Raw genomic sequence first — 24070 nt, forward strand, 5'->3', positions numbered from 1 at the left:
AGCTACCGCGCAATGCATCATGGGAAAACATCGATCGCAAAATTCACAAGTAAAGAGATGAGTGATTTTTAGCTGAATGGATGCTGATTCCGAGTACTCAATGTCTAAAACGCGTTTTTATTGATTTTTATACACATCATTATTGCACGATATCGTGTTTGGTGGGATCAATCGACAGAAACTAACAAAGAACGATAACTCTGTCGAAACGCGCACCGGCCCAGTGCCCATTGTTCTGGAAATTCATTTCCTGGATAATTTGGTCAGCAATCGCGACGTTTATGTTCCAGTGGTGGACAGTATGTACACACGATTGACCGATTAAACACATTATGAGATTTATGAAGTCATTTCTGTTGTTATTGTGATGGAAACTATCGTCGAAAGGGCGCACTTATCACTCGGAGCAGCTCCCGTTTTGAAACATTATGGCGGGCGAGGTTGGTCGCTTGATGTACATGTAAATATTTAGTCAAACATGAGCTGTATTGGTCATCGATTGACCGACACGCCTTTGTTTACCTTTCAAGTATGATATTTAGACATAATTCAACATTTGAAACGCGTTTTAGAATTATGTCATCAGTAATTTGCAGTAATATGACTGCATATTCATAATTAATTATTGCAGCGACCAAGCATGCGGAACAGCACATTTTATATTTTCAGGAAATAGAAAGGAAATTGACACCGATTGATTCTCGACACGAGGTGTTTGTTATGTAAATTTTTCTCTCATTGATGAATAGAAGTATGTATTATTATTGAAATGCAGGTTTCCCTTTGCAAATGCCCTCTGCTCAACTGAAAGTCTGTTTAATCGTATGGCTTATCGCGGTTTATCTTAACATTTAGTGAACATTTATAGACGGGGAGACTTAACTAATCTATTGTGTTGCATATCAAAGTTAAGTTTGTGGGTAATTTGTCATGATTTGTTGTTATCATGACAATGGGAATATGGAAAACCAAATTCTCCATATAAATTACATTAGCATGTTTTTAGAAGAAAGATAATTTGTTTCTTAAACTATGTTAGATCAACGCCAAACCAATATAACTGAGTCCCTTGTGCGTAAGGAAAATAAATTGAACAAAAGTGATAATTGTTTACACAATTAACTAAGTAATTTAAGTTTATATAAATAAACTAAGTAATTTAAGTCTCATACAGAAACATGTCTTTAAAATGTGGACATAGTTATAAAACAAAAGTGAACCCAAACGGATATCCAAATTATTATTGTAGAATTAATAAGATGGTCTTAGGAAGGGTTCATTTCGCTATGACCTGTTGAAATACATCTTGTACATTGTTTCAGCTTGTGGGGACCCCATTGACAATAGGATCCCAGTCACACCGTTGCCTGTCGTATAGGAGGCGGCGAAATTGTAACGGCCTCGGTAACTTGGTTGATTGCGCGTCATCATTAGATGACACACTATAAAATAAACTTCCATAGCTTTGTTTGGCTCACACTCGATTATTTACAATTAATAATAATGCAACAATCTCTCTTTTTTTAGTCTGGAGGAACTGTGCTGCGGAATGAACGGGTGGGCAAGTAGCGTGTGAGATAGGTATCAATTTGGAAATTTTACAATAAATTGTATATTCATATATACTCAACCGCAAAAGAAAAGCAAGTTATACATAATAGGCGGATAACGTTAAGACCATAGGAGATATGTAGATAATATTAAGAAGTGAGAAAACGTTTGATAATAAATTGGCGTTGATTATTACATTAAGTTTTCATTGACAATTTCTGTTAGTATTTAATACCGATCTTTTTCCGATAGCTTTCTCTTTTACAAATTGCAATATAATTCGTTCTAATCTTATGTATCTGTGGGTTTATTATTTGTGGAATATAAACCATCATATGGTTGTGAATGTTTATTGAGGAATCCGTTTTTTTTCTAGCAACCTGTATTCTTTTTTTCAGTTTTCATGTTGTAAAGGTATTTGACACGGATCTGACATAACACAAGTGTCTGTGTAGGGGTATCTTAGAAACCAGATAATCACCAAAATATATATTGAATATACCAATTAAATCCGTTTTAAATGTACATATATGTATTACGAATACCCTACGTTTGATAAGTTAAACATCATTGATAAAGCACTAGTTATGGAAGTGGATTGTCTCCATATATGTCAGTGCTATCCGGTATACATCAACTTTATGCCCCAGAGCGATGTCCGACACAGACATATTTATATATAGTTGATAAGAGCTATAATTTGTAAACAAACTAAACTCGGCTGAGCTGACAAGGACCTCAAGTGTGTACTTTTGACATGGGTCATGAAAACCATGAAACATGACTGACCTGAGCACATGCTACCATCTCCATAGTTACAAGTTCACTTTACTAATTCTAATATTTCAGTAGGACATAGATTTTTTGAAATCGAAAGTGTGACATTTCTTTATATTTTTGTTGTCTTTAGCCTTGTTGTAGGTTACGAAAACATGCGAGTGGTGACGAATGGAGCTTTGTGGGTTACGGAAACCTGCGAATAGTGACGAGTGGGACGGCCCAGTCGTGTGCTCGCTGTGCAGAGTTGCGTCCCTTAGGCACGCCAGAAACCTATTATTGTGGATTTCACTCATTCCACTGTGTTTGTAGTAGTTCAGTTAAACGTCAGTGGGCACATGGGGGTTTATGGGTGTATTGTACAGGAATTTCATGCATTTCTAACTTTGTCTTCAATTGTCTGACAATTCAATTTTAAAATTTAGTGTATATGTTTACACATTCCGATGGTGTTGTCAGTTGTTCAGGTATAGTTACGAAACCCCTAAATTCATCAGTAGTGTTAGAAAATTGTCACAATAATGAAAGGGAGACCCAGGATAGTAACCGCTTGGGACAAAGTTATAGTGAACCTTGTGAACGAATAATTCATTCGAAAAAACTTTTTTCTTCTCAATGTCTGTGGTGTAAATAACTACTTTTTATTTTTGTTGTAGTTTTCTGAACAATCTATGGGATTTATGGTTGATTGAAATATGGCCTCATGGGCGACTGAATAGAAAGTACATGCGTAACATGAACTTTCTAAAAATAGATGTGTACTTAACGCATCCTTGTGATTTATTATTATTATTATTATTATTATTATTATTATTATTATTATTATTATTATTATTATTATATTTTGCAGAAATGTAACTTCGAATCGTACATTCTTTTAAAGGAACGTGTTATTTTGGTTTTCGTCTGTTTCCAGCATACGCCACAACATTCTTTATTCAGTCGTAAACAACTCGTGTCATTCCGTATGAATAGGGAGGTAACAACAACATGGTTTAAGGTCTCAGGAAATGAATTGAAACTTGAAACGTGTGAAACTTGCTCCTCATTCCAAGTGTATTATTAAGTTGTACGACATGAAGTTGTCAAGATCAGAAGATGGTTGTGTCATCTTGTGTTACGGTTCAGCTGGCTTTTCTTTGTGTGAAAGTGAAATATGACTTCCTTTCATATAAATGCGTTATGCGTATCATAGACTATTTTATGCATTGTCAAATAAAATGTATATCTCATCGAGTGACGTTTCACAAACATTTTCACGAGTTCAGAAGCAATGAGTTTTCAGACTTCACGAGATGAGACATACATCGCATTTGACAAAAAGCATGAAACGGTATTGTTATTATATACATTTCGATGGTAAAATGGCTCCTTTTTGAAGATTTGTCATCAGCTTGCAAAGTCATATTTTCAGTCGCCAGAGTGATCGACAGCGTAAGCACAATTCTTTTAAAATCAAAACAAAACGCAATGTTTTTTTTATATTATTTTTTATTCTCCATAATTGGAAGCACGTGAAACCTTCAATTATATTAAAGCTGTTTTGTGACGCAGTAAATTAATACATGTGGTACTAAAGACAAACAAGAACACAGACATGGTGTAATATGAAAGCCGTCAATATCACAAGACGGGAGGTTGTTGCTCAACTTGTTTTGTTTAGGTTTTACTGGTTTAATTCTTATGACGGTGAAATATACTACTCAAAAGAAGTTAAGGATCACCCGATTCTTTCATAATGGTAAAGTTAATCTGTCATGACATGAGCGATTAACTATAGTAATATGAAAGAATCAGGTGATCCTTAACTTCTTTTGAGTAGTATACGACTTTGCTTTTATAACTGCATGTGTATAATAAATAGTCTATTTTATGCTTGTCAAATTAGATGTATATCTCATCGAGCAACGAGTGAAACTGGCTTTCAGACATGAGATGAGACATCGTGTTTGAAGCATGAAATAGTATATTTATTATATACATTTCGATGCTAAAATGGCCCCCTTTTCGAAGATTTGTCAACAGCTTGCAAAGTCACATTCTCACACGCTATTGTATATTCTCCATATTTGGAAGAAAATGAAACCTTCAACAAATATATTAAACCTATTTTGTGACGAAAGTACATTAATACATGTGGTAATAAAGTCAAACAAGAACACAGATATGGTGTAATATGAAAGCTGTCAATATCACAAGACGGGAGGTTGTTGCTCAACTTGTTTTATTCAGGTTTTACTGTTTTTTTGTTTTACTGGTTTTAATTTTTATGACAGTGAAATCAATACTTATTCTTTGCTTTCATAACTGCATGTGTATAATAAATAGAGGCTATTTTATGCATTGTCAAATAAAATGTATATCATCGGGTGACGTTTAAAAAACATTTTCACGAGGAACGAGTGAAACTATGGTTTTCAGACTTCACGAGATGAGATATACATCGTATTTGTCAAAGCATGAAATAGTATATTTATGTTATACATTCGATTGTAAAATGGCCCCTTTTTCGAAGTTGTTCAGAATAAAGCTTACACATGCATCCAGTTATTGGGACTATGTGCACGATACCGATAATTACTGGTCATTAATTATAGAAATATATATGTATTTTCTTTGTACATCCATTCTATTTCTTCTGTATAAATAGATCACAATATTGCAACAACAGGTTAACGTTGTGTTGTGTTTGCAGTGTATGGCAAAACATAGACTGGACTCCTACACCACGATAAGGTCCAACACATCCGGCTTCCGTAGGAGAAAAAAAGTAATCCATTAGAAGGTATGCGCCTAGTGCAAGTTGTTAGTGCAGTTAGTGCGGGGTTAGTGCAGTTAGCCCTTAACGTGAAGCATACACCCCCGCCCTGGATCAGTTTGCGTCCTATTTGCCCCGGATCTGTTCCATCCACATGGCGACGCATGGGCAGTGAGCGCGGCGCACTCTTACCTCTAATCCAAGAGTACCCGGGTTCCTGCGTCTGAAAGAAATGACAGTCAAGGATAAGCATCATTATCACACTTCTATATAGACATTGTATCAATGTATCAGGAATAATTGTTATATCTGACTAATATGAGAAAAGCATTTATGACTTGGGTACATATTCTGTGACAAACGAGGTCGTTTTAAGGCGTGATGGCGGTTGCTGGAAATAATGGTGAGTTTGGAGCGATCTGTTGATCCAAGTTCACACAAGATTTCGGCAAAAATATTGGTTGCAATATTGAATAATTGTAATAAAACAGATTCCATAAGTCATCATATACAATAAGCACGTTTCATCACCAGATAGTGTAATAACATGTTGACATGCAATTTTCGTTGTTTTATGCTCACGATAATGTCTTTGCAATTGGGAAAATACACAGAATTCATATTTTCTATGGGTTCTTTCTAAAATGATTATATGAAAGACTGCCTACCTGGGCCTCTTTCCTCTTCTTCTGTGCCCCCTTGTTTCTTCTTGGCAGTTGATCTGCCTCTAGAGGACTTCTTGCAATTGTTCTGGGCATCGGCATTATTTCAGCCATATAGCGCGAACTGTTCTGGCCATCGGCATTATTTCAGCCATATAGCGCGAACTGTTCTGGCCATCGGCAATATTTCAGCCATATGGCGCGAACTCTTCTGCCTCTAGGATGTCTTCTTTGGGGGTCGCTTGGGTTTTCTTGGCATCGTCCTGCCTCCAGAGGACTTCATGGTCCTCTTCTGCCTCCAGGATGTCTTCTTTGCCCCCGGGGTGTTTAAACTGTATATACTTCTTGGCATCGTCCTGCCTCCACGGGCCTTCATGGTCCTCTTCTGCCCATGGGGTGTCTTCTTGGCCATCAATTGCCTCCGGAGGACTTCTGGGCACCTTAAAGTAAAAGCAAAGAATATTTCACATGAGTGAGTGAGATGGATTTTAACGCCGCTTTTAACAGTATTCCAGTTATAGCACGGCGTGTCAGCTGAATGTGGGAGGAAAACACGAAGTGATGCAGGTCTCAGACGTTTACCACTTCGGTGAAACCCATGAGCACGGGTATGGTGCTGACAAAACATTTCAAATCATTGATTCTTACTACACAAATCATAATTTAACAACAAACCAACATATGCTGGGTCGTGAAAACCGAAATGAAACATGAATATCAAATTGAAATATGGCAATACTTACCACCACGTGCCCTTGCAGGTCCTGGGCACGCTACCCCCCCAAGTCGCCAGCCGAGAATCGCTCTGTCTGGGAACTACCTACTGAAGGAAATAAATGGTGCGTAATCCCTAATTAATGCCGGGTATAGACAGCATCATGCGGACAAAGCATGGGGGTCCCTGTCTCTAGCTTACCAACTACCAGTCAATGTGAAATCAGCATTTTGGCCTACTGGTGAATGCCGAGAAAGACTGGGCGCTAACGAGTGTTGCGACCCTAACCCTAGGCTGATTACAGCCACCCTGACGGACAGTCAGGTCCTAGAAACGAACCTCCCAAAGTACAATCGGCGTGGATCTAATTTGGAACCGAAAGACTTTGGGCACCATTGACAAAAACTCTACCCATTTGGTCCCCCGGAAAAGCAGCGTGCCGAAGTCAGTGTGTCTTGCTTTCCTATTTATAGGGTTCAAGTCTTAGGGAGCAACCATTTGCTTTTCAGGGGGTAAGGGGTCTAAAAACTATAACAAAGCCCCTGTTTTACTGAATATATATTATCACGTTGTAGGAAAACATATATAGGAACACATATATGTGATCTTTTTCTTGCAGAAGTTGTGTATTGAAATACCAATTCAAATTTCAATACACAACAGCTTTGATTAAACTGTGATCTGATCATCCTGTACAGAAGCCTAAACTAAAATGTCGAAAGAATACAGTTCGTTATTTTTCTTTATGTATAATAATTTAGCACCTGTTTATGTTGAAAAACATAATTGAACTCATAATTTTATATTTTCTTATTGTTATCTTCACCACTACCCCCCTACCCCCCTTAAAGATCAAATGGTTGGTCCCTAATGTTTCAAAAAGGAAAGTAGATTTGTGTGGGACTCGATGCACAAATCCCGAGCGGTGTTTGATCGCACGCTTACGACGAAGGATACTGGTGAAAACACCAACGTTCAGGACAAAGAGCAAACCAGACAGATTATATAACATTCCCATTCCCCAAGCCTAACCCAAAGGGAACAAAAAAAAGCTGAAACCACCTCAGTGACAAGCCTGCACACAAAGAAAGTACTTCACGATTTGTCACGCCTAACATGTGCTGGTGAAGATATTTAGAAAGAATCTACCTTTCGATTAATTACTGGTCTGTTTCATAATTTTGTAGATCAAATATATTTGCAGATAATTAACCGCTGATAAGATACAGGTGCCATGATATATATATATATATGTTAACAGCAATATTCCAGCCATATGACCGGGGTCTGTAAATAATTCAGACTGGGCAAAACAATCCACTGTTTATCATATATAACACAGCTTAACCCTTAATTCTGAGTATATAACATGTCCGATATACATACACTACCGACTTTATTCTGAATGATGTATATACTCTACTTCTCGCCCTTCATTCTGAGTGATGTAGATAACATATCCGATATTCATACTCCCTCGCCTTTCATTATGAGTAATATATACAGTAATTCCCATATGAATACACCTTCAGTCATGTATATTACATATCTAATATACACACTCACAATCCTTTCATTGTGAGTAATGCACACTATATATCCTTTATGAATACACCTTCAACTTTCATTCAAAGTGAAATATTGCCGACGCGACTTAAAATTGTAACTCACTCACTCATTCCAAGTGATGTATATAACATGTCCGCTATACATACACTACCGACTTCTGTATGTTGTATATACTCTGCTTCTCGTCCTTCATTCTGAGTGATGTAGATAAAATATCCGATATACCTACTCCCTCGCCTTTCATTATGAGTAATATATACAGTAACTCCTTTTATGAATACACCTTCACCATTCATTCTGAGTGATGTATATAACATATCCAATATACATATATACTCACCAGCATTTCATTGAGGGTAATGTATGTCATATATCATATATGAATACACCTTCACCATTCATTCTGAGTGATATATATAACATATCAGATATACATATATACTCACCAGCATTTCATTGAGGGTAATGCATATTATATATCCTATATGAATACACCTTCACCATTCATTATGAGTGATGGAAATAACATATCCAATGTACATACTCACCAGCATTTCATTGTGGGTAATGCATATTATATATCCTATATGCATACAAATCCAGCATTCATTCTGAGTGATGTATATAACATATCAGATATACATATATACTCACCAGCATTTCATTGTGGGTAATGCATATTATATATCCTGTATGAATACACCTTCACCATTCATTATGAGTGATGGAAATAACATATCCAATGTACATACTCACCAGCATTTCATTGTGGGTAATGCATATCATATATCCTATATGAATACACTTTCACCATTCATTCTGAGTGATGGAAATAACATATCCAATGTACATACTCACTAGCCTGTCATTGTGGGTAATGCATATTATATAGCCTATATGAATACACCTTCACCATTCATTATGAGTGATGGAAATAACATATCCAATGTACATACTCACCAGCATTTCATAGTGGGTAATGCATATTATATATCCTATATGAATACAAATCCACCATTCATTCTGAGTGATGTATATACCATATCAGATATACATATATACTCACCAGCATTTCATTGTGGGTAATGCATATTATATATCCTGTATAAATACTCCTTCAAATTTCATTCCATGTGAAATATTGCCGAAGTGACTTACAATTTTAACTCACTCATTGCAAGTGATGTATATAAAATGTCCGCTATACATAGTCACTTTCCTTTCATTGTGAGTAATGCATATTATATATCCTATATGAATACACCTTCACCTTTCATTCTGAGTGATGTATATAACATGTCCGATATATATATACTCACCAGCATTTCACTGTGGGTAATGCATATTATATATCCTGTATGAAATTTTAACCCGTGCTCTTGGGTTTCACCCAAGTGGTAAACGTCTTAGACCTGCATCACTTCGGGCTTTCCTCCCACATTAAGCTCACACGGCGTCATATAACTGGAATAATGTTAAAAGCGGCGTTAAACCTACCTCACTCACTCACTCACTTACAATTTTAACTCACTCATTCCAAGTGATATATATAAAATGTCCGCTATACATAGTCACCATCCTTTTATTGTGAATAATGCATATTATATATCCTATATGAATACACCTTCACCTTTCATTCTGAGTGATGTGTATAACATGTCCGATATATATACTCACCAGCATTTCATTGTGGGTAATGCATATTATATATCCTATATAAATACACCTTCAGCTGTCATTTCATGTGAAATATTGCAGATGCGACTTAAAATGTTAACTCACTCACTCATTCCAAGTGATGTATATAAAATGTCCGCTATACATAGTCAATTTCCTTTTATTGTGAGTAATGCATATTATATATCCTATATGAATACACCTTCACCTTTCTTTCTGAGTGAAATATTGCCGATGCGACTTAAAATTTTAACTCACTCATTCCAAATGATGCATATAACATGTCCGCTATACATACACTACTTACTTCTGAATGATGTATATACAATACTTCCCACCTTTCACTCTGAGCGATGTATTTAACATGTATTCATTGTGAGTGATGTATATATTATTTCCTTTACGAATACGTGAGAGGCGACTAACGGGATCGGGTGATCAGGCTTGCTGACTTGGTTGATGCATGTCATCGATCCCATATTTTTGCATGGATCGATGCTCATGATATTAATCACTGGATTGTCCTGTCCAGACTCGATTATTTACAGACCGCCGTCATATACCTGTTATATTGTTGAGTGCGGGGGAGTTGGGGGAGAGCGGTAATTTGACCTTTTTTTCATAAAGGATGGATTCCCGGAACGCCTTGTGACGGCAAACACACTCGACGAGAATGACCCGTCACCTGATTCGCTTACCTCCATGATGAATATCCATGACTATCTCAGCACACTGCAACGGGCGGTTGTGAAGCCAGACAGAACGGGCGGGTGTGGAAGCTTGATCTCGAGGTGACAGGTTAGTACGTTAAGCCATCATTGTCTTATTGTATCATCACAATATAAAAGTGGTTCATATTGTCGGAATGAAAGGACTCAATTCCTTACATTAGAACAATGTGTTAGTCCCTCATTTTATTACATTTGTCAGCACACAAAATAGAACTGAATCCAACTTGGATGTTTGGATGTTTGTTTGTTTGTTGTTTAACGCCGCACTCAGCAATATCACAGCGATATGACGGCGGTCTGTAAATAATCGAATGTGGACCAGACAATCCAGGGATTGACATCATGAGCATCGATCCACGCAGTTGGGATACGATGACATGCATCAACCAAGTCAGCGAGACTGACCACCCGATCCCGTTAGTCGCCTCTTGCGACAAGCATAGTCATCTTAGATTATTTACAGACCGCCGTTATACAGCTGAAATATTGCTAAGTGCGGCGTTATACAACTAACAAACAAACAAAACTTTGAGGAATTCACAACAATCACTATGACGAGGTATGCATATCTTGCAATCAACCTGAATCCAGTTACTGGAATGTCAAACCCGGGCTTGGTTAAAACAAGAATTGCAGTTAGATCCGCTGTATGATGTAGATCTCCTGTAGTCAAGAGATGCAATAGCGAGGCAGAACTATGCCAATTTAGTAGGGACAGACAGCTACTCGAACATATATAAACAGAGCAGCCAAAGATAAAAATGAAATCATATCATGTACGAAAATAGAAATCATATCAACACAAAAAGAGAAAGTGAATGAGTACTAAAACTTGAAATAGGTATGTGTACCCTACGTACACACATGAGTCCCATTCGACAGTCTACAACACACGAATAACTGTGTCAAACAAGTTTGGGTACCCCTTCTGTTCAGGCAAGTTATTTAGTTCAATAATTTTGTATTAAAATTCCTTTTCAATTTGTTTTTACCATTTTCCCTATTCCATGCATGTTTATGTTGCTACATCTTATTGCTCATGTTTCCAAGTATTGTAAAACACTTTAATGTTTCTCCTTCTTCATCTAACGTTATAACATATCAGGTCATTACCATCATCAAATACACAAGAGATGATACCAAGACATATTTTATTCGGTTTTATGGTCTATGCGGTCTTTTAATTGATTTTATTAGTCTTCAAATCTTATTTCAAGTAAATATTTTCACAAACAGGGCTGTTAGCTGATATAAGGAATTTAACATCCCGTTGAGGACTGAATACGACGTACGTTAGTCTATTAACGACTTTTCTACAATTAATATTTTGAATAGGCCGTTAATACGCCAGTTGTGACAGGGATGATGGTATGGTAGCTGTAGCAGACAGATTGACAGCCGTTGTTACGTGAGTCACTAGGTTATTAGTACGGCATTGTCCTTGTTGATTGTTGTTATACTTTGAGGATTTCTGTGGCCAGTGGCGGACGTAATTCAAACTCCCTCCACACTGACATCGCATCAAATATATTTGTGTACCGATTACATAACTCTTACTGACAGGGTGGGGTGGTAGTTCATGCGAAACGGACGACACTGTGTAAATTGAGCGGCTCCTTTGATATCGCCTCACAGCATACTTTTAATTAATAGCCCATTAAACGATGATACACATCAGGATCGCGGAGAAAATACAAGATTCATTCTCGTTGAATATATATATCAAGGCACCTATTCATCTTTCATAAACTTTTTGTGTCTTTGTGCTTAAAATATCCACATATCAACTAAAATATGTTATACATGTATCCACAAAAAATATACATGTACAGGCTATGTATTTGCCCACAGCAACACCTGCATAACTGTTTCACGCGTGGTATGGCAGATTGTAATTGACCGAAAGCAGGTATTGTAGAATCACCTGTAAATAAGGCCGACACTGTAATTAGATACAACGTACTAATGAGAATATGAGATTTATCATAAGAAGGCTGTTGCGTTTTTCTTAACTATTACCATTTTCATACCAAAAGTGACAACGCATTTAAAAGTTGCTTTAGTGTCACAATATTCACTCACGTTTTCCTCAATCGCATTGAAACATAATTCCCACTGGTCAGTTCGACACCGCATGTAATTAAATAATTATTTCGAGATGTCGTTAGAATGTGAGATATTCAGCCAGACGTTATACAATAAAAAACGAATAGTTTTTTCCATTAAAATACGCGCACGCGTACCTGTATACTGCATACCTAGTGTCACGTAATTGCCCAGTGTGATCTATCAACGGGAAATGAAATAGAAACAAACTAAACTTTAATGTTGTGGAAAATAACTCCAATGAATTGGAGTACACGCGCGTGAATTTGTATGATAAACTGTCAAAACGTTTTGAGAGGTAAGGCCGGGTTCATTAAAAATCGCTACAATATGTAAAACAGGTGAAATTTGTAAAACTTCTGTAAAGGAAACATCCAACCAAAGGCCCTTTTTAAATAGTAATGGAATGATATAATATAAAGTATATTTCACATGATACAATATACTTTGTACACAATTACTTAATTATTTAAAGGGACTGACGAAAACATGGCCATAAATTAGTTGAATTAAGGTAGAATGAGTTGAACCATGTGTCATGCTTATAACACCTTTATGTATTTGCCAAACTAAAACTGTTGAGGAAAGGAAAATATTCTCGCCCATGGGCGAAATAATTCAATATAATTCATATATGTATTTGCGTAACAAAAACATGAGTTTTGAGTAAAGGAAAATATTCTCGCCCATGGGCCAAACCTTTTTCTAGCCCATGGTCGAAATATCTCAATATCGCTATAAAATCGTTGAATTAAGTTAAAATGAGTTAAATTTTGTGTCATGATACTTGAAAGATATACATATATGTATTTGCGAAACAAAAACATGAGTTTTAAGTAAAGGAACATAGTCTCGCCCATAGTATAAATTTTGAGTTTTTGAACAATTTGTTTTTCATTTTTTCTTCCTTAGTATGTTCCCATGAAAACAGCATGTTTAATTTTGTAAACACCTTTGACCGAGAGTCGGCAAAGACCGTAGAGTTTCTGGACTATTGGGTTTCCAGAATTAAAATGGGACGTGTTAATTAAACCATGTGTCAGAAAGACCTTTCATTAATTTTCTCCTTGTAACAGAGACTGATTGTTGTTTAACGGCGCAGCCGGCAGTATTCCTGCTCACGAATTATTGACGAGTCTGGACTGGTTAATCCTGTGACAAGGAACTTTTTCAGGTTGTTTGTTTGTTGTTTAACGCCTCACTCAGCAGTCTAGCTATATGACGGCGGTCTGAAAATAATCGAGTCTGGACCAGACAGTCCAGTGAGGGACGTCATGAGCATCGATCCACGCAATTGGGATCGATGACATGCATCAACCAAGTCAGCGAGTCTGACCACCCCATCCCGTTAGTCGCCTTTTACGACAAGCATAGTCGCCTTTTTCAGACCCGGAATCTCCAAGACTTTGCCGTTTGCCGAGAAACGGCTGTCAGCGCCAAAGGATCTTTCTACCAATACGTACCTGATTTGCGAAATACACGAGTTCGATCAAGGTGTTGTAGTGGTAGTGATAACACTGTTGTAGTGTGCAAAAAAGGCAATTCAATTGTGACGTATTGACGTCACTTGTTACTTTTGGTCTTCCCGCCTTTGGGCATCGGTAGATGGCTTCCTTTAAAGGGATACCAAAGCCAACCCGGATGTACACGGGGGTTGATGAATACATTACTGGAGGGGTAAAGACTGATGAACCTATGACCACACAGTTAGTACGACATGATACCCGTTTCAGTACAACGTTTCAATAAATTAAAAAGATGCCTCGCGTGTCTGTATAATCAGGGGTGTGTGCGGTGAGGTGAAATGGGGTTTAGCGTCGCGTTCAAGATTATTTGCACTTATATAGCGACGTGCATGCACTTGTGTGTGTCTGCTTGTAGAATTTGCCGAAAAGGTCCACAGTAACCTATGTTTGTCAGCTGAGTGTGTTGCTGGTCAACGTATACTACGATGGTGTGACCCGTGAAGATCCGGGTTAGAATAAATCTTCCGCAACCCAAAAGGCGACAATGCTTGTCGAAAGAAGAGACTAATGGGAACGGATGGTCAGGCTCGCTGACTTGGTTGATGCATGTCATCGTATCCCAATTGGATGGATCGATGCTCATGATGTCAATCACAGTATAGTATGGATCAGACCCGATTATTTACAGACCGCCGTCATAGAGCTGAAATATTGCTGAGTGCGACGTTAAACAACAAACAAACAAAACGATTGAGTGACACAGACATGGATTATAAAGTGTATTACATTGCCATTCGGTTTATTATCAATATAGGATGTATTGCACAACTGGGAGATCAATGAGTGAGGAAATTACTTGTGTTCATGACTTTTATCCATATATAATAGTATACTAATTGGATAAAAAATCGATTTGAAATATAATACACTGGATACATTCATCAATAATATGTTATCTTTATTTTGAGACGACCCCTATTAACCTACATGCCACTCTATCTGTTCACATATAGTTTCCTCGGGGCATTAGTTGTGATATTGATATCACTCCAAACTGATACCGGATGTGTCAAGCGATTCAGATCTAATCATAATAATCATCATACAACAAAGAAGTATAACAACATGAAGGGCAATACTTTGTACCATCTGGCCAGACAGAATAAAAACTGGTTCCCTTAATGCTACCAAAAGACGGGCGGTCGGGTAGCCTAGTAGTTAAAGCGTTCGCTCGTCACGCCGAAAACCCGGGTTCGATTCCCGACATGGGTACAATGTGTGAAGCCCATTTCTGGTGTCCCCCGCCGTGATATTGCTGGAATATTGCTAAAAGCGGCGTAAAACCATACTCACAGACTCACAGACAGACAGCTACCAAAAGACCTATAGAATCACATAAATTAATATTGTGCAATGGTAAGTCGTGTTGTGTTATACAGTGTTAGCGTTCCCTATTGTGTTTACGTTTTGTTTGTTGTTTAACGCCGCACTCAGCAATATTTTAGCTATATGACGGTGTACTGTAAATAATCGAGACCAGACAATCCTGTTATTGACACCATGAGCATAGATCCATGCAATTGGGATCGATGACATGCATCAACCAAGTCAGCGAGTCTGACCACCTGATCCCGTTAGTCGCCCCTTAAGACAAGCATAGTCGCCTTTAACGACAATCATGGGTTGCTGACGACCTATTCTACTCCGGATCTTCTCGAATATATTGTGTTTACAAATCAATGGACTTCATTTGCAATTCCACCGGTCGCCCATTTTTTTCCATAATTAATTAGCTACATATAAATGAAACTCTTTCGACCAAAACTATATATTAATATAAACGAGTCCATTGAATTGTATACTATACATTGAAGTATACTATCCGACGTATTCTAGGTATATTACCATTTCAATTATTTACATGTCATTGGTTTCTTCATCAACAGTTTGTTAACGTGTCAGTTTTCACTGTTGATGTACCCCATGAACCTAACTGTTAATGACCTGGGGCTGTTTTGAATGATTTCGTTTGGTGTTTATGGTCATAGGGAGACAACTACTCATAATCGTTGAGTTTGGCGTCAGGGATGGACCATTTTATTTTTCGTGGGGTGGGGGTTGTTTTGTTTTTTAAAAACCCACAGCTCATAATTTTGTGTAAATAAAAAAAATATTCTCCACCTGCTTGAATGAAAAGAAATCTTATCTTCAAGAAAACCATCCTCATCAGTACAGAGTAGTTTGTGAGCAAACCCGAAATCTTTGACATCGAGACATGGGCATGAAAGACAGTATGCCTGTCTATGCCTGTATACACTTATCTATTAATAATCTATCTTTTTTTCATTTTAAGATGTCATATCATGCAAGTCACTGTGTCGTATCTTTGGACAAGGTGCTATTCAAAATACAACGCTTAGCATAATTACTCTAAAATTATTTCGTTTTCCAAAATCGCGACTGAGAAGACAACAATGCACAGATAACGAACTGTAAAAGGAAAAGATGCCAAGCAATACACGCCAGTGTGGAGCTCAGTGATTTCTTGTGGTAAGTCGAGCATTCTCTGTTATAGCTTCGAATGGACGTAACCTGACATAAGCATGATCTGCCTGCATCATTCTTAGCCTGAATCGATGTCGCCCTTAGTTTTCCCAAATGATTTTTAATGTTATTTTTAGACATTGAGGTATCCCCCTAAAGTAGTTATGTATGTCTCCGCTCGATTGACAACATAATCATGTGACATACTGACGTTCATGGGGAAATGAACGACAGTCAGCTTGGTAGTGTTCACCTTGGCGAGGTCATCCACTGCTGTCATTATTCTGCCATTAAAGACGCTCTAAGTCTACTTGTCATATACATGCATCAATTTCAAACGATTTCAACTTTTTATCGGAATTGAATTTCATAAGTGTATTCCAATTGTGTGGATCGATGCTCATGACGTCAATCATTGTATTGTCTAATCCATACTCGATTATTTACAGACCGCCGTCATATAGCTGTAATATTGCTGAGTGCGGCGTAAAACAACAAACAAACAAACTGAGGCCTGAAAGACAACCACCGGTCATCAAAAGTGACTAGCCCCAATGATGTCACGCCATGAAAACAAGCGGCGGAAGAACATGCTCTCTCCCAACGAGGAACGCTTGGCCGAAGCAACTGCTGAGACCATACAGAAAGCTAATGAAGGGATATTTTCTAAGAGTATTCCTTACATGAAAGAATGGCTGACAGTAGCTCCAGTCAATGCTCTGGACTCCGACACTCACTTGCCACCCTCAAAGGAAACATTCTGTTTGTTTGATAGATTTCATGAAGGTATTACAAAATCGTAAGAGGAACTAAGGCGTATAACGTTTGTTCCCGAAATGAAAGGCACAATAAATTCGCAAGCAGAAGAACAATTACACCGGGAGATGAACCGCAACAGCTTCTTTCTAGATGCTTGACGCCCGGAAACTACATGTTCTTCATGCGATTGATACTGCATTTGACAATCAAGAAACAACAAGAAAATAACAGACGCAATTAAAGGAAAACTGAACACAAACATTTCGTATGGTGAAATACGCCATGACAAGTTTGGCCACCTGCACCTTTGACGTAAGACCTTATAGATGACATTCTATGACATGATCATATTTGACATTTATGGAGGAGTGAGTATGGTTCTACGCCGCTTTTAGCAATATTCCAGCAATATCGCGTCGGGGGACACCAGAAATGGGCTTCACACATTGTGCCCATGTGGGTAATCGGACCCGGGACTTCAGCGTAACGAGCAAACGGTTTAACCACTGGGCTACCCCACAGTTCTTATGGAGAAATGAAATACTTAAAGAATAACCCATGAGGTCAAATTAATGTTGCTTTAGCGAGGAACTTAGAACATTAATTTCACGAGTGACATATTTTCCGTAATCACTCGAACCGAGTGGGTTATCATATTCATTACCCATAATAAAATTAAAGAAAAACTCGCCGATCAAGAATCAGCTGTTTTGTGTCAACACTGTCCACTCACTCCAATTTTAACGTGTTGTTACGAGTGGAAAATAAAGTTCTGGTAAAAACCTTTAAAGATCACATTATTGCAGTTATATTTCTGTCTGATTTAGACAGCCTAAACTATCTAGCATTGATACTAGAATACAAGTTTCAAAAAGGGTTCATCGGGTTTTAATCAAGGCTTGTTTTGACAAGATCTCGTCACCGACAGACAAGCCGCCGCCGTGCATGAGCAAAGGCAAGCATTTCACATTGAGAAGAGGAAACACGGAAAACCTGTCAATTCTTTCATGTGTCATTCGACAAAAATGACAAAACCAATAAGTAAAACATAGACGAAATGTACAGAAGTCATGATTGTTAGAGGAAAGTTACGAAAAGTAGGTTAACTTTGAAAAGTACGATTGCTGTCACAGTGACCCGAGATATGAGACAGCCGAAACCAGGAATGACAAGAGAACCGGCGTTACAGTTTAATCCGGACAAGTTAAATGAACATCGTGTGTAATTTGAGACAAATGTGACTGATGGGTAACATGTCCAAGTGGTATTTTCGGAGGACTTGTCAAACACTTGTGGAGTAGACACAGCCGAATGGATCACAGGAGTTTGTTCACATAGAAAACCTGACCCGAATGTCTTTTGATATGAAATATATCAGCACGAGTTGATATCAAAAGAGGGTGAGATTTTATATATCACCCAACATCATCCTTCCAACTTTTTCATTTTGTAGACCGTGATAAGCAGTGTCTAAGTGTAAAAAGTACTTCTCACAGCTTCTGTAGCAGAGCCATTAGTGATGTCATTGGATTGTGACGTCATGGTAACAATGTCAATGTCACAACTTGTCAAGTTTAGTCTTTTTCATTGTGTTTTCATTTTCAGTTGCAGTTAAGATTCTTATCGATGTCATCGTCGTTCACAAAAGGCAAACCTGTCTGTACTAAGTCCGGTTTTTGGATTCGGGTGGTAGAAAAATTCGTCAAACAGATTTGTGAATGAATGGAAATAGAGAAAAATTGTACGGTTGTCCAATGAAAATTTATCTTTGTTTAACTGTCATGGTAACAATGTCAATGTCACAACTTGTCAAGTTTAGTCTTTTTCATTGTGTTTTCATTTTCAGTTGCAGTTAAGATTCTTATCTATGAAAATTGATCTTTGTTTAACTGACCAATCAGCTTCGAGAATCAGCAACTGCACACTGTGCAAGTATAATAAGATATTACACTGCATATTTTCGCCCATATGGGTTTTGTTTGTTTGTTGTAAAACGCCGCACTCAGCAATATTAGAGACCAACTCATTATATGAAGTGGTGCTCACAACTGGACATGAAACATTAGAGACTAACTAATATGAACTGGACCTGAAACATTGGAGACTAACTAATATGAAGTGGTGCTCAGAACTGGGCCTGAAACATTAGAGACCAACAAATATGAAGTGGTGCTCACAACTGGACCTGAAACATTAGAGACCAACTCATTATATGAAGTGGTGCTCACAACTTGGCCTGAAACATTAGACACCAACTCATTATATGAAGTGGTGCTCACAACTAGACCTGAAACATTGGAGACCAACTAATAAGAAGTGGTCCTTACAACTTGACCCGAAACACCAGAAACGAAGTGGTGCTCACAACTGGACCTGAAACATTGGGGACCAACAAACTACTCATTATATGAAGTGGTGCTCACAACTGGACCTGAAACATTAGACACCAACTCATTATATGAAGTGGTGCTCACAACTTGGCCTGAAACATTAGACACCAACTCATTATATGAAGTGGTGCTCACAACTGGACCTGAAACATTGGAGACCAACTAATAAGAAGTGGTCCTTACAACTAGACCTGAAACATCAGAAAACAACTAATATGAAATGGTGCTCACAACTAGACCTGAAACATCAGAAACCAACTTATATGAAGTGGTGCTCACAACTGGAGCTGAAACATTAGAGACCATTTCATTATATGAAGTGGCGCTCACAACTGGACCTGAAACATTAGAGACCAACTATTGTGCTGAATAATGGCCAAACGGGGTCAATGTATCTGTTCATTTGAACCTGAAACTGAAGGCTATTACCTATCAGTATATGTGCTCTAGAAATCAGACTTCCAGACGACCTCAGCTGACACTACAACTGCCTTTCTACGGTAACTGGGGTATCATTGGGTGTGGACAGCACCCGCAACTCATTCTTACACTTCACCATGAATGCGGAAGGTTATACTTTCTCCACTACTCGGAACATTCGGACCAGCAAAATACACCCCTATATCTACTGACCACATTCTTCACAGAGAAAGTCCAGCATAACATAGCTTTCTTAGAATGGAGCCCACATGACCACGGACAGTTGCAATGTGTAACCCATGTCCAGGCACCTTGGTCGTCTAGGTACAACCTACAATAGCTGAAGGACATGTTTACAAAAGTCACTCTGACTATAGTAACTATTTGGAGTAAAAGTAGGGCCGAGTTTAAACCATAATAATGAAAAAAGTGATTCTGTCTGGAATAATAATCTGCTTCGTCTGAGTGATGCGTCTCAACTGTTGATGAATAAAAACAACCCAGCTCTTACAAGTAGGAACTGTTGCGTCACAACTGCAGCAGAAACATTGGAGACAACTAATTATAGGAAGTGGTGCTCACAACTGGACCTGAAACATTAGAGACTAACTAATTATATGAAGTGGTGCTCACAACTGGACCTGAAACATTAGAGACCAACTCATTATATGAAGTGGTGCTCACAACTGGACCTGAAACATAAGAGACCAATTCATTATATGAAGTGGTGCTCAAAACTGGACCTGAAACATTGAAGACCAACTAATATGAAAAGGTGCTTACAACTGGACCTGAAACATTAGAGACCAACTCATTATATGAAGTGGTGCTCACAACTGGACCTGAAACATAAGAGACCAACTCATTATATGAAGTGGTGCTCACAACTGGACCTGAAACACTAGAGACCAACTAATATGAAGTGGTGCTTACAACAGGACCTCAAATATAAGAGACCAACTCATTAATTGAAGTGGTCCTCACAGCTGGACCTGAAACATAAGAGACCAATTCATTATATGAAGTGGTGCTCAAAACTGGACCTGAAACATTGAAGACCAACTAATATGAAAAGGTGCTTACAACAGGACCTGAAACATTAGAGACCAACTCATTATATGAAGTGGTGCTCACAACTGGACCTGAAACATTAGAGACCAACTCATTATATGAAGTGGTGCTCGCAACTGGAGCTGAAACATTAGAGACCATTTCATTATATGAAGTGGTGATCACAACTGGAGCTGAAACATTAGAGACCAACTTATCATATGATGTGGTTCTCACAACTGGACTTGAAACATTAGAGACCAACTATTGTGCTGAATAATGGCCAAATGGAGTCAATGTATCTGTTCATTTGAACCTGAAGCTGAAGGCTATTACCTATCAGTATATGTGCTCTAGAAATCAGACTTCCAGACGACCTCAGCTGACACTGCAACTGCCTTTCTACGGTAACTGGGGTATCATTGGGTGTGGACAGCACCCGCAACTCATTCTTACACTTCACCATGAATGCGGAAGGTTATACTTTCTCCACTACTCGGAACATTCGGACCAGCAAAATACACCCCTATATCTACTGACCACATTCTTCACAGAGAAAGTCCAGCATAACATGGCTTTCTTAGAATGGAGCCCACATGACCACGGACAGTTGCAATGTGTAACCCATGTCCAGGCACCTTGGTCGTCTAGGTACAACCTACAATAGCTGAAGGACATGTTTACAAAAGCCACTGTGACTATAGTAACTATTTGGAGTAAAAGTAGGGCCGAGTTTAAACCATAATAATGAAAAAAGTGATTCTGTCTGGAAAAATAATCTGCTTCGTCTGAGTGATGCGTCTCAACTGTTGATGAATAAAAACAACCCAGCTCTTACAAGTAGGAAGTGTTGCGTCACAACTGCAGCAGAAACATTGGAGACAACTAATTATAGGAAGTGGTGCTCAAAACTGGACCTGAAACATTGAAGACCAACTAATATGAAAAGGTGCTTACAACAGGACCTGAAACATTAGAGACCAACTCATTATATGAAGTGGTGCTCACAACTGGACCTGAAACACTAGAGACCAACTAATATGAAGTGGTGCTTACAACAGGACCTGAAATATAAGAGACCAACTCATTAATTGAAGTGGTCCTCACAGCTGGACCTGAAACATAAGAGACCAACTCATTATATGAAGTGGTGCTTACAACTGGACCTGAAACATTAGAGACCAACTCATTATATGAAGTGGTGCTCAAAACTGGACCTGAAACATTAGAGACCAACTCATTATATGAAGTGGTGCTCACAACTGGACCTTAAACATTAGAGACCAACTATTGTGCTTAATAATGGCCAAACGGAGTCAATGTATCTGTTCATTTGAACCTGAAGCTGAAGGCTATTACCTATCAGTATATGTGCTCTAGAAATCAGACTTCCAGACGACCTCAGCTGACACTACAACTGCCTTTCTACGGTAACTGGGGTATCATTGGGTGTGGACAGCACCCGCAACTCATTCTTACACTTCACCATGAATGCGGAAGGTTATACTTTCTCCACTACTCGGAACATTCGGACCAGCAAAATACACCCCTATATCTACTGACCACATTCTTCACAGAGAAAGTCCAGCATAACATGGCTTTCTTAGAATGGAGCCCACATGACCACGGACAGTTGCAATGTGTAACCCATGTCCAGGCACCTTGGTCGTCTAGGTACAACCTACAATAGCTGAAGGACATGTTTACAAAAGTCACTGTGACTATAGTAACTATTTGGAGTAAAAGTAGGGCCGAGTTTAAACCATAATAATGAAAAAAGTGATTCTGTCTGGAATAATAATCTGCTTCGTCTGAGTGATGCGTCTCAACTGTTGATGAATAAAAACAACCCAGCTCTTACAAGTAGGAACTGTTGCGTCACAACTGCAGCAGAAACATTGGAGACAACTAATTATAGGAAGTGGTGCTCACAACTGGACCTGAAACATTGGAGACCAACTCATTATATGAAGTGGTGCTCACAACTGGACCTGAAACATAAGAGACCAACTCATTATATGAAGTGGTGCTCACAACTGGACCTGAAACACTAGAGACCAACTAATATGAAGTGGTGCTTACAACAGGACCTGAAATATAAGAGACCAACTCATTAATTGAAGTGGTCCTCACAGCTGGACCTGAAAAACTAAAGACCAACTCATTATATGAAGTGGTGCTCACAACTGGACCTGAAACACTAGAGACCAACTCAGTATATGAAGTGGTGCTCACAACTGGACCTGAAACATTAGAGAGCAACTCATCATATGAAGTGGTTCTCACAACTGGGGCTGAAACATTGGAGACCAACTCATTATATGAAGTGGTGCTCAAAACTGGACCTGAAACATTAGAGACCAACTCATCATATGAAGTGGTGCTTACAACTGGACCTGAAACATTAGAGACCAACTCATTATATGAAGTGGTGCTCACAACTGGACCTGAAACATTAGAGACCAACTCATTATATGAAGTGGTGCTCACAACTGGACCTGAAACATCAGAAACCAACTCATATGAAGTAGTGCTCACAACTGGAGCTGAAACATTAGAGACCAACTCATTATATGAAGTGGCGCTCACAACTGGACCTGAAACATTAGAGACCAACTATTGTGCTGAATAATGGCCAAACAGAGTCAATGTATCTGTTCATTTGAACCTGAAGCTGAAGGCTATTACCTATCAGTATATGGGCTCTAGAAATCAGACTTCCAGACGACCTCAGCTGACACTACAACTGCCTTTCTACGGTAACTGGGGTATCATTGGGTGTGGACAACACCCGCAACTCATTCTTACACTTCACCATGAATGCGGAAGGTTATACTTTCTCCACTACTCGGAACATTCGGACCAGCAAAATACACCCCTATATCTACTGACCAC

The 24070-nt window shown here is 38.4% G+C and overlaps 1 pseudogene; it reads left to right on the plus strand.

The window, feature by feature from the left end:
- Window positions 1-16958: 16958 nt before the first annotated feature.
- LOC139471081 (uncharacterized) lies at window positions 16959-17626 on the plus strand (annotated as a pseudogene).
- Window positions 17627-24070: the final 6444 nt, after the last annotated feature.

This window comes from Haliotis cracherodii, unplaced genomic scaffold (genome assembly GCF_022045235.1).
Source record: "Haliotis cracherodii isolate W230 unplaced genomic scaffold, xgHalCrac1.p SCAF_21, whole genome shotgun sequence".
In the NCBI taxonomy this organism is placed as follows: Eukaryota; Metazoa; Mollusca; class Gastropoda; order Lepetellida; family Haliotidae; genus Haliotis; species Haliotis cracherodii.